The sequence below is a fragment of the Ictidomys tridecemlineatus genome, chromosome 9 (assembly GCF_052094955.1).
Source record: "Ictidomys tridecemlineatus isolate mIctTri1 chromosome 9, mIctTri1.hap1, whole genome shotgun sequence".
In the NCBI taxonomy this organism is placed as follows: Eukaryota; Metazoa; Chordata; class Mammalia; order Rodentia; family Sciuridae; genus Ictidomys; species Ictidomys tridecemlineatus.
The window spans coordinates 119,699,000-119,712,380 of record NC_135485.1 but is presented as its reverse complement, the minus strand read 5'-3'; the positions used below and the strand labels follow the sequence as shown (position 1 = coordinate 119,712,380).

The 13,381-nt window shown below is 35.4% G+C and overlaps 1 protein-coding gene across 5 annotated transcripts in view; it reads right to left on the bottom strand.

The window, feature by feature from the left end:
* The window catches only part of Asic5 (acid sensing ion channel subunit family member 5), a 39,064-nt gene extending 29,840 nt beyond the window's left edge, over positions 1–9,224 (bottom strand). For all 5 annotated transcript variants that reach the window (XM_078021971.1, XM_078021972.1, XM_005330921.3 and 2 more), the window contains exons 1-2: positions 9,103–9,224; positions 7,176–7,338 (exon numbers count right to left, since the gene is read on the bottom strand). The gene's annotated coding sequence lies outside the window, so the exon portion shown is untranslated. The remainder of the gene's footprint in view (positions 1–7,175; positions 7,339–9,102) is intronic.
* Positions 9,225–13,381: the final 4,157 nt, after the last annotated feature.

Below are 13,381 nucleotides of genomic sequence, written 5' to 3'. Positions count from 1 at the left end.
TCTCCAGGCTGCCAGGGAGGATGGAAGAAGGAACCATTTTGAAGCAGGGGCCAGCAGCTCAGGGACATGATTTCCCTGCATCTGAGCATGGCCCCAAATATAGGCCTGGTAAACCCATACTGCACAACATAGAATGAACCTAAGTGACCAGGAGAAAGTCAAAAGTGGAGAGAGGTTTATACATGGGAATACAGGCTTGAGTGTTGAGCCACAATGCAACAAAAAGACCACCAACTCCAATTTTAAATCAAATTAAAGCAAGCCTGTATTGTGTACACAAAAGCTGGCCAGCGACTGTATTTCCCAAAGCCAGGCTAGACATCAGCAGCCCAACCTCTAGGTAAAAGGTTTTATAGCACAAAGAGTTACAAAGGGGGGTATCTTGGGAACTGAACAGCGAACAGGATTCTGTCAAGAATAATACAAAGGCAGGTAGCAGGTTAATAACATGACTTAACATTTCAAGGTGGGGAGAAAATTGAGATTCCAACATCCAAATTTGTGAGGTGCTGCTGAGATTTTAGAGAGGGTTGTTATCTGGTCAAGGAGAACCAGAATTTTATGAGGGGCCAGAAGGTTTTTAGGGAGGGTTGTTATATGATCAAGGAGAACCAGGGATGGATGAGTTCAGAACAGAGGCAGAAATTCCAAACAAGTTCAGAAATCTCAGTAATTTATAGTAAAACAGAAATTAACTTTTCATGACTTTGTGACAAGATCTTAGAGTGGAATTAGGCTGGGTTCATCACAAGGAAATCTACCCTTCCAGACTGGCCAATTGAAGGACTGGATAGGAGAGACCCTGGCCTGGAACTCTAAAGGAATCGATTGATTTTGGAGATTAAATCTGAGACCAGAAAACAGGGTCCACCAGTGATTGGGGGAACAAAGATTAGCTCCTTCACCCCATGAGTGAAACCCAGTGGAACTTCCTGGAGGGCAGTCTCCCACCAGGAACCAGCAGGGCCAGGGAGGTGAGCCGATTTAAAATATTCAGAGCAATTGCCATTTAACAAAGAATGATAAATATAAATATTTATGCTCTAAATAATAGATATCTGCAAATATCAAACAGATCTCAATTTCAAGAATCAAATTGATCATAACACATTAATACTGGGTGACTTTAACATACCTGTCTCACACTGGGTATGTCCTCCAAACAGAAACTAAAAAAAGAAGTTGTAAAACTAAAAAAATATACAATTAATCATTTAGACTTAACAGACATATATAGAATATTTTATCTATCAATGATGAAATACACTTTTTTTTTCTCAGCAGCACATGTATCCTTCTATAAAATAGACTATATGTTAGGCCATAAAGCAACTCTCAGCAAATGCAAAAAAATAAAGATGATACCTTACATTCTATCAGATCATAATGAAATGAAATTAGAAGTCAATGATAAAAAAATAGAAGCTACTCTAACACCTGGAGACTAAATAATACACTATTGAATGACCAGTGGTTAGCTGAAGAAATCAGAAATGATTTAAAAATTAAAAAATACTTAGAGGTAAATGAGAATAACAACAAAACATATCAAAAATCTCTGGGACACTATGAAGGTAGTTCTAAGAAGAAAGTTCATTGTATTGAGCTCACTCATTAAAACTATAGACAACAAATAAATAACCTAACTTTGCATCTCAAAGCCCTCGAAAAAGAAGAAGAAACCAACACCCAAAGCATTAGAGGACAGGAAGTAATTAAAATTAGAGCTGAAATAATTAAAATTAAACCAAAAACAATTCAAAAAAATAAATGTTCTTTGAAAAAATAAGTAAAATTGACAAATCCTTAACCATGCTAATGAAAAAAAAAAGGAAAGGATAAACTCAAATTTCAAAACTTAGTGATGAAAAAGAAAATATCACAACTGACATACCTGAAATAAAGATAGCAATCAGAAACTATTTTGAAAATTTATACTCCATAGATAGAAAATCTTGACGGCATCAACAAATTTCTAGAGACATGTGACCCACACAAATTGAATTAGGAGGATGTAGGTACTCAACTGTTGAGCCATATTCCCAGCCCTTTTTTGTATTTTATTTAGAGACAGAGAAAATTTAAACAGATCAATTTTAAGAAATGAAATTTGAAGATGCCATCAAAAGCCTAACAATAAAGAAAAGTCCAGGAGCAGTTGGATTCTCAGTTGAGTTCTACAAAATCTTCAAAGAAGAAATACCACCAATCCTCAAATTATTCCATGGTATCGAAAAAGAGGGAACCCTTTCAAACTCATTCTACAAAGCTAGTAGTATCACTATGGTACCAGACAAAGACACATCAAGGAAAACAAATTTCAGACCAATATCCCTGATGAACATAGATGCAAAAATTCTTAATAAAGTACTAATTCTTAATGAAGGCAAATTACATATGAAAACATATTAAAAGATAGTGCACCATGATTAAGTGGGATTCATCCCAGGGATGCAAGGTTGATTAAACATATTGAAATCAATAAACATAATTCATCACATCAATAGACCTAAAAACAAGAATTACTTGATTATCTCAACAGATACAGAAAAAGCATTTGATAAAATATAGCATTGATTCATGCTCAAAGCACTAGAAACACTAGGAATAGTAGGAGTACCTCAACATTGTCAAAGCTGTATATGCTAAACCCAAATGGGGAAAGATTTTCCCTCTAAAATCTGGAACAAGACAGGGATGCCCTGTTTCACCACTGCTATTCAACATAGTCATTGAAACCCTAGCCAGAGCAATTAGACAAAAAATAGGGGGAAAAAAAGAGCTCAAACTATCCATATTTTCCTAGGACATGCTTCTATATTTAGAAGACCAAAAAAATTTCACCAGGAAGCTTCTAGAACTCATAAAGGAATTCAGCAAAGAAGCAGGATATAAAGTTAATACCCACAAATCAATTGTGTTCCTATACACCAATGATGAAAAAACTGAAAGAGAAGTTAGAAAACCTATGCTATTTACAGTAGACTCAAAAAATAAAATAAAATACTTGAGAATCAATCAAACAAAAGAAGTAAAAGGCCTGTACAGTGAAAACTACAGAAAAGAAATTGAACAAGAGATCAGAGGATGGAAAGATCTCCTATGTTCCTAAACAGGCAGAATTAGTAGTATTGTCAAAATGGCCATACTACCAAAGGCACTATATAAATTATATAAATGCAATGTCTATTAAAATTCCCAGGATGTTCTTCATAGAGATAGAAAAAGAATAGTGCTGAAATTCATTTGGAAAAATAAGAGGTCCAGAATAGACAAAGCAATCCTTAGAGGGAAAAGTGAAGAGGAAGCCTCACAATACCAGAACATAAAACACACTATGCAGCTCTAGTAATAAAATCAGCATGGCATCGTCACAACAACAAACATGAAGACACAGACATAAACCGACATAAATACAGTTATCTCATACTAAACAAAGGTGTCATAAACATACATTGGAGAAAAGATAGGCTCTTCAACAAATGGTGCTAGGAAAACTGGAATCAATATGTAATAGAATGAAATTGAACCCCTATCTCTCACCCTAAACAAAACTCCACTCAATGTGAATCAAAAAACTAGGAATTAGCCCACAGACCCTGCATCTACTAGAACAAAAAATAGGCCCAGGGCTGGGGCTGCAGCTTAGTGATAAAAAATTCTTGCCTTGCATGTGTGAGGCACTGGGTTCAATCCTCAGAACCACATAAAGTAAAGATACTTTGTGTTTATCTACAACTAAAAAAATATTTTTAAAAAGTAGATCCAACTCTCCATTATGTCAGCTTAGGAACTGAATTCCTCACCAAGATTCCTAAAGTACAAGAAGTAAAATTAGGATTCAATAAATGGGATGGAATCAAACTGAAAAGCTTCTTCACATCAAAGGAAACAATCAAGAAGGTGAAGGGAGAGCCTACAGAATGGGAGAAAGTCTTTGTCACCTGTATCTCAGATGGAGCCTTAATCTCCAGGATAAACAAAGAACTCAAAAAAACTTAAGACCAAAAAACCAAATAACCCACTCAATAAATGGACAAAGGAACTGAACAGGCACTTCACAGAAGACAAATAAGAATTGTCAACAAATACATGAAAAAAATTTGACATATCTAGCAATTAGAGAAATGCAAATTAAAACCACACTGAGACTCCATCTTACTCCAATCAGAATGGCAATTATCAAGCATACAAGTGAGAGGGGGAGTGAAGAAGAAAGTTCATTGGATTAAACAAAGGGAAATGAAGGGATGGGAAAGGAATGGGAATAGAAAAACAGTTGAATAAATTGGAGATAACTTTCCTATATCATATATGAATACATGACCAGTGTAACTCCTCATCATGTACAACCACAAGAATGCAGTTATACTCCATGTATATATAATATGTCAAAATATAATCATGAGCTTTGAATAAGTTTTAAAATAAATATTCTAGTCAACGTGTCATAGAAGAAAAAAGAAAAATCTCAATATTAATAAATATTGTTTGCCATACCAAAAAAAAAAAAAAAAGAAAGAAAGGAAAAGAAAAAAGAAAAGTACAAGTGACAATAAATGTGGGAAAAAGGGTTCACTCATATTGCTGGTGGGACTGCAAATTGGTGCAACCACTGTGGAAAGCAATATGGAGATTCCTCAAAAAACTTGGGATAAAACCACCATTTGACCAAGATATCCCACTCCTCAATATATACCCAAAGGACTTAAAATCCACATACTATAGTGATGCAGCCACATTTATGTTTATTGAAGCTCAACTCACAATAGCTAAACCATAGAACCAACCTAGGAGTCCTTCAACAGGTGAATGGATAAAGAGAATGTGATGCATATAAACAATGGAATGCTACTCAGCCATAAAGAAGAATGAAATTATGGCCTTTGCCGATGAATGGATGGAACTGGAGACTATCCTTCTAGTGAAATAAGCCAATCCCCCCCCCCCGCAAAAAAAAAAAAAAAAAAACAAAGTCCAGATGTTTTTTTTTTCTGATATTTGGATACTAACACATAATAAGGGGGTAGGGAGAATGGAAGTTTACCTTATTAGACAAAGGGGAATGAAGGGAAGGGAGGGATGGAAATAAGAAAGACAATAGATTTCCTATATTCATATATGAATAAATTTCCTAGATCCATGTATGAATACACCACCAGTGAAACTCTACATCATGTACAACCACAGGAATGGGTTCCTCATTATAATAAATTGTACTCCATGTATCTATAATATGTCAAAATACACTCTACTGACATGTATAAATTTAAAAACACCTCTTCACCCCTACCTTATTACTGGCTTTAGTAAATTTAAATTTCAACTTTCAACACAAGTTAGGAAATCCCCTCCATTTTCCACACAGTATCCATTGACATCAAAGCTCAGGACCCCATTCACTTTTATCTCTTGTTCCTTTGCTAACACAAGTTTGATAACTTTCTACAATATCTCATAAAAATAAACATGGAAGCTCACACTTTCTTGCCTTTTGCTTTCTCTAATCATGATGGCTAATTTGAGTAGCAAGCACATGATGTAAGATAAAATTTCAAGTTCCTTCCTCTCCCCTGCATGTCCCCACCCCACATACCTATGTAATAGAAAACACAGTGGAATAAATCTGACCTAACTTTCCTATGTACATATATGAATACACCACAGTGAATCTTCACGTCATGTACAACCACACTGGAGTCTTAATTAGAATAAGATATATTTTGTGCTTGTATTCCTATATCAAAATAGATTCTACTGTCAGGTAAAAGTAAAAAGAAGAAGAAGAACAAACAAATAGTGGATAATTAAATTAAAAACCTGAATCCAATGAGAACTGAAGGAGTTCTACATTAATATTATTCACCAGTCTAGTACTAGTAGCACCAACAGAAAAAAACCAACTCATTACTATTGATAGATGCAAAGGATGAACTAAAAGAAGTGCACAGAGAAATAAACTTTTTATCTGGCCTTGCACTTGAATTCAGGGCATGAACAAAGATGAGCATCAATATGCAATGTCTATGAAAGTATATTTATTCTGGCCCAGTACAAGTTATACAGACAAGTAAATTTGTGTTATTCAAGCACAAGTATTTCCTGTTAATTTTTAATGTGCTTTAATAAAAAGTTCCATTCTGTTGAATTAACAAATATGTAAAATGTATAAAAATATTCATCTTTGGATATTACTATTACACTTGGCTTTGAATTTTAATCTTGTATTTTATTTTCTCTTAGGAGGTAATACATGGCCATTAATAGTGATGCTATTTCTTTTTAGATTTAGACAGACAAGTTTGAGACTACAGGCACTGGCAAAATAGACAAGGTAAAGAATACTTTTACTTTTTCCTAAAATAGTTTATTTTTCTTAATAATCTTGAAGAAGAAAACCAAAATGAACTCGCAGCTTAGCATATATTTAAAGAAATAAATAGCTGACTGATGTACTCATTTGGTCCATAATAAGATAAAAAGTGGATCTGACAGAATGACAGAATGATGTTCTATTGTGGGTTGTGTATAAGTGTGTTTGTTATATACTATTTTTATAGGAAACTAGGAGAAAGAAATTAGCCAATATATCAAACTTATTTAAATCAAAGAAATTCATGTATCTGAAATGATAGTGTTTCAAGCATAAGTAACATTAGTCCAACCCTTACTGCCATCACCCATTCTCACCCATTTAACAGACAAGGGAGCCCAGAAATAAGGAGAAAGAAAGAAGTTCCACAAAGGTGAGTATTTTTTAAGAGAGAGAGAGAGAGAGAGAGAGAGAGAGAGAGAGAATTTTAATATTTATTTTTTAGTTTTCGGCGGACACAACATCTTTGTATGTGGTGCTGAGGATAACATATAATATATAGTATATACACATATAATATATAGTATATACACACACACATATTTCACACTGAGCAATTTGATCTAAAGGAAATTAAAAGACCTTATAGAAAAGGCCTTGGAATCTTGGAATCCAGGTCCCTTAGAATCAAGGTGCAGAAAGAAACTTTTTTGCAAGGTTCTCTTATTTACCCAAATTACAGACCCAACAAGAAGAAAGAATTTTCTACAGTCCCCTCTCTGGGCTTAATATTAACTAAACTAATATCATAAGAAGAAAGATTAAGGTCCCTCAACACACCTGAGCAGACATTGTCACATACCATTATCCTTTTATTTTCAGTCTAAGAAAAGCCTTACAATCCGTCTTCTGTTCTGTGGCCCCAATGGACTTTGTCTCAGCAGAGTGTACAGTTTCCAAACCCATCAAGCTCCCCATAAGAGTCTCATTTATCATTCCTCTGAAATATTCTTTTCTCCCCTGCCCTATAGAAAAAAAAGGGTATTTAAGTTTTTGAATTGTGTTGGGCTTTTAATAAATTACACTTCTGTGATTTATCCCCTATGATCTGATTTTTCTCATTTGGCATATTGATAACTGTTCACTTTTTCTCCGGAAAAATTACACAACGAATAACCATAAAAATTCACCAGAGTCACCAATTTTTAACTTTTTTTCCTACATTTTGTTTTATTTTCACCTCAATATGCATTGTCTTATCTCTTAAGAGCAAAGACATCCTCCTAAATAAATACAAGAATCTCGATCAGAAAACTTGACCTGAACAGAACACTACTGTTTAAAATGCAATCTGTACTCAAGTTTTCTAAGTTCTTCCCCAAATCAACCATATGATGTTTAATTTCACCAATCCAAGAACCAATAATGGAACATGAATTGTATTTAATTTTCATGTCAATACAATTCTGTATTCCAGAGGTCATCCCCAGGCACTAATCTATTTTTTTGGTTGTTGTTGTTTTTCTATCTTCTCGTTTCATTGTTATTTGAAAGGGTCCACATCAGATGTTTTGCAGAACACTTTTCAATTGAGTCCTGCAGTTTCTTTTTCGTGATTAGGTACCAGTCAAATATCTGTAGTAGGTGTCAGGTGCTGTTGTAGCCCTCACAGTTCCTCACGTCTAAAAACGTTTGGTCTCAGTTTCTCCTACATTTAGTGGAGGTTCAGTTGGACCCTTCGTGAAGGACATGTCTGCCAGGTTTCTCCTTTTTAAATGTACCTTTTACCCTTTGTAATTAATAAGTAATCTGCAGAGGATGTTATTTGAAATAAGAATATCTTGTTCCCAATCTTTTACGCAATGATACTCGTATAAATCAATGAATCTCATCTGAAAGAATTATTACTACGGTGTTCACAAAATGGTTTTTGAACTCTGTTGTTCTCTGTATGTATTTTTGGCATGCTTTTGTAAAGAAGAGCTTTATCTTCTGGTCTTCCTGATGAAAACAAAATTTAATTTATTTGTGGATTCACGGGTTTCTTCCCAGTTTTATGCATTGTAGCCTAATTCATTAATGAATTTTTAAGAGATTATTTCCATTGATACTTTTCCTGAAAGGGCTGATTAAAATAAGTTTACTGTGCTTACTGCTGTCTTATTTTTCAAATTACCTATTAATAGTAAATAACTCAAATATGGTATAGAAGAAACTTATTGATTATTTGAGAATTAAAATTTGTAATGTTTTACATTCTAGTTAACCAATTTAAAGCACCAACATATTTAGGTGTAGAAACAGGATTCATGAACATTTTAGTTCTCACCTATTTGAGTGATTATGGAGATATAAAGCAGCACATAGGCACAAGAACTTCTGGATTTTCTTTTAAATAACTCAATAATTTTATATTTATGAGAATATATATAATACTTTTCTATCAGATAAGTTTAGATACCCAACTTCTAAACTTTCTCAGGTCAGAATAAAAGTGAGTCTCATTCATTCATTCTATTTCTTTATTCTATTTTTATTACATCATTGTAACGAACAAGATGTTGAACTTGCTATCCAAAAAGAATTGTTCTCAATTATACTTGAATATTCTTATTGAACAAAATCCTCATCTTTGGATCTTTCAATATAGAAAGCAACTGTTTTTATAATATACACAAGAGTAATATACATAGGAAAACATTACATAACTGTGACATTGCCATTAATAAACGTGTGTTGAATGTGCCATGGATTTATCCTAATTATCTGTACAACCCAAAAGTCCATACCTAGACATTGTGCCCAATCTTCTGAAAATGAAAGGCTTTTGGGACTGTGCTGAGGGGTTTATCACTCCAGGTCTCTGCCGTGGTCTGCTATTGGTTCAGTCTGTGGGAGGTTTCTGTTTGTCACTCAGCTAGAGCCAAGCATAATGGGAAAGCTCCTGTTTAAACACCTCTGTGATTTCCCATGGAATTTTGAGAATGATCCTGCCATTGGTCAAGGTAGGGGGAAGGACTCCGCTAATGCTTAACCTGGGACTCAGGATGTTGCAAAATGTTGTCTCTGTATAGTTCATGACATCATATGTCAAGGTTGCCTGAGCAGGGTTTCTCCAAGTATTCTCCCTGAAATTTTATGTTCCTGTTTTCTCAACTCTGATCTTTTATTTATGGGTTATAGAACATTTGGGAGAAATTTATCTACTCCCAACTACTTAGAACAAAAGTATTGATTTGTTGTTATTCTAACACCTTTGGAGGCTGTTCTAATGAAGTGTGCTATTTTCCTTTTTTGAAACACACAAAACGAAAAGCAAAAACAAAATAAGGCAAAATAAAAAAAATAGAACATTAAGAAGTCACAAATCATGGAGGGTAATATACTATAAATGATTTAAAAATTTTCCCATGTAAATTGTATACATCATAGTGAAATACTATCTCTCAAAATTCATGTGTCTCTGGAACCTCATTTGGAAATAAGGTCTTTGAGTACATAATTATTTAAGGACTTCATCCTGAATTTATGGTGGCTTGCAGATCCAACAACTGGCATTTGTAGAAGAGACAGGGAAGGAGAAGGAGATAAGGAAACATAGATATACAGAAGAGGAGACAGATACTAGGATTAATGCTGCTACTTGTCAGAATACCAGGAGTCACCAGAAGCTAGAAGAGGCAAAGGAAGCACCCTCCTTAGAGTCCAAGAGGGAGGATGGTCCTGGTGGCAACTTGATTTTTGGATTCCTGGCCACCTTAATTTTGAACTTCTGACCACCAAATTTGTGGTGATTTATTACAGTTGCCCTAAAAATGTAGTACACTCTCTGAAGAGAGAGCAGATGGAATTTAACTGGGGAGTCAAAAAACAATGTGAGTCCCTTTGGCAACTATAATAATTTTTATCTGTAATATAATCTAGTTTTGCTAGGACTTTTAAAGATGACCACTGAGGCTTTTTGTTAGATGAATCCCTTGCACAGCTGCAGAGCAAAACTTGTAAGAATGTGGTAGAATGTAGGGATAGATACAGACACACTGATTTTGAATAAGTTTTGTTACAATGTAATGACAAGAAATGGTTCATGAACACCCAAGTCACAGGATGAGGCCTGAACTTTTGTTTTGTTTTCAGTAAATCAAGAACCATGTGAAATGCTTTTTCATTTTATTTGGGTTTAGCATTGCATTCCCAGGGACAATTACCTTCATTCACAAACATGGAAGACCTGAAGGAGGTCAGATACTGGGTTCAGCTGTGTGGAATCCATCAGTGAGCAAAAGAAAGATCTCTATTTTGCTGGAACTTTTGACTTAGTAGATGACACTGAACCTGACAAATGAATAAATGACCCAATGTGTCAAAGGATGGAACATGTTATAGAAATAGAAGTGTAACATTGTAGGAGAGATATAGTCTTGGGCTTGAGACGACAATGCAGATTATGGTGGTCAGGTTTACCTGGGAAGGTGAGATTTGAGAAAATTCTTAGGAGTCAAGGGAATTGTTTAACAGAGAGAAGCATTCCAGGACACTGCAGAGCTAGAGCCAAGGCCCTTTGGTGAAGCTATCAGGCTTCAAGGAGGAGCAATGAAACTGATACGACTGGAAGATAGTAAGTAAGTGACAGAAAGGAGAGAAGGACAGGTATCCAGAGGTCAGATTGTAATGGCTTTGTTTGAAATGTTTGTTTAAAGAAAAATGATATGATCCAATTTCCATTTACTCTTGGGTTATAGTACTGAGGACAGAGAAAGAGAGAATGTATTGTTAAAAACTTCATACTTTTTTTTGGGGGGGGGGGGTACTGGGGATGGAACTCAGGGCTACTCTCCCACTGAGCCACTTCCCCAGCCCTATTTTGTATTTCAAGACAGGGTCTCAGTGAGTTGCTTAGAGCCTTGCAGTTGCTGAGGCTAGTTTTAAACTCGAAATCCTCCTGCCTCAGCCTCCCAAGCCCCTGGGATTATAGGCATGCACCACCACTCTGGGAAAATCTTCAGACATTTTTAGAGGTAGAGCAAGGAGGCTTTTCTGGTGAATTATATATTAGTTGTATGAGAAACAAGTCAGGGATTAGAATGAGGGGTGATGGGATATGCTTTACTGCTCCTTGTGCTCCTATGAAAAAAATCAGGAGACAAGTTTACATGGAAAAAAAGAAATTTTCTTTAAGGCAGGCTTTGAGAAAGATTGGAGATAGGAGACATTTTTCTTTCTCAAATTTCAATCTTCCAGGGCTCAGATTAGCATTTTATAAGAGGAGAGAATGTACAGAGGTACACAAGTTAGGGAATAGACCATGTAGATTTAGCTAGACTAGATTAATCAGAAACATGTCACAATCTCAAGTCCCTTAGCACCTGTCGGAGACAGGAGGCAGCCCCTCAGCCTTCATTCTCCCTACGAGGAAGTCCAGAAACAATTAGAACAATTCAGAGCTTTTCATTTGAAAGGGGATCTGCTTAAGGTTGAGTCTGGAATTTCTGACCTGAGGCATTTGGAAAGATAAAATTACAATCAAATGAAATAGAGAAGGCTTTCTGTACAGTAGATTTTGTGGAAGGGGAAAATTTTACTCAATTCTAGACACACTGAGCTTGTAATGTGTGTTAGTCATCCAAGTAGAGATGTTAAGTAGACAGTTGGAGAGATGATTCTGGAATCCAAAGAGGAGGTCTAAGGTGGAGATAGACATTTGGCAGATGGTGGCAAAGAGATGGATTTGAGGCTAGTAAAATGAATTACCAAGGCAGGGAATGTAACTGGAGAAGAAGACCGTTGAACCCCCCATTTCAAAATACTTTGGGAAAATGGAAGAACCATTATTGTGATGTCCAGTAGATATGAGAATAACCAGGAGAATGAAATATTCTTGATTGCAAATGGAGAAAGACTTTCCTTTTTCTATCTCTGCTTCTTCCCTTCATTCTCCTTTGTTTAATGAATATCTATTCTTCCCCCTCACCCCACCTTTATTATGAATTAGCTTCCATGTATCAGTGAAAGCATCTGACCTTTGGCTTTGGGGACTGGGATATATTTCACTTAGCATGGTAGTCTCCAGATCCTTCCCCTTTATGGGCAAATGACATAGAGCCATTCTTCTTTGTGATTGAGTGATGTGTGTGTGTGTGTGTGTGTGTGTGTGTGTGTGAGAGAGAGAGAGAGAGAGAGACAATTTCTTTATCCATTAATCTGTTGAAGGTTGATTCCATAGCTAAGCTATTAGGAATTGAGCTGCTTTTTTACAAATTTTAACAGAAATGAAAATTTTCCTATGATTATAATTATATAAAATTCTATAAAATTTCTTATAATTATTAATCTATAAAAAGAATAATTGTTTTTTTCTAAGCATGAAACATTGGAAAAGATAAGAATGAACTCAATAGTTGCTTATTTCTGGAAGGTGGTACTTTGGTAACTTCTAATTTCAAAATTGTGTATTTTAATCTATTTTATCATAAAATGTATGTTTGTGTTTCAATAATAAAAACACTCAAATAGCAAGTCTTTTCTTGAAGTTCTTTGAATTCATATAACCTGAAGAAATACTGAGGATTTCAAAAGCATTTCTAAGTGAATGAGTTTGTTTTCATTTTTAAGTACCCACTCAGATAATAAATACAAAGTCAATAACAATTCTGAGTGTTCAGTCTATACAGTGCAAACAGCAACTTAGTCTTCACCAAGAGATGCAAAAACTGCTCTCAGGATCCAGAGGTAAAGCAAGCATTTGCCAGATGAGTTTTACAAGTAGGTGCCCTCTGAAGTCAGAGTCGATTCCCTGTGAGTTACTGGTGCTACAAGAAGACATCATGATAAAGGAAGGATTTCAACCACTTCCTGGAGAGTTAAGGACACTGTTAGAAAGTTATCAGTGCTATTTTGCGCCAAGTGAAGAGCTTTTCCTTCTGCAGCAAAGGAGATCACATCCAATGAATTCAAGCTCCCTCTGCTGCTAACACCAGAGACTCCTTCTTCTCAAAGAAAGCTCCAGCCCTGCTTTTTCCTCCTGCCTCCTGGAGAAAAATTCACAGCACCCAACCAACAATCACCAAT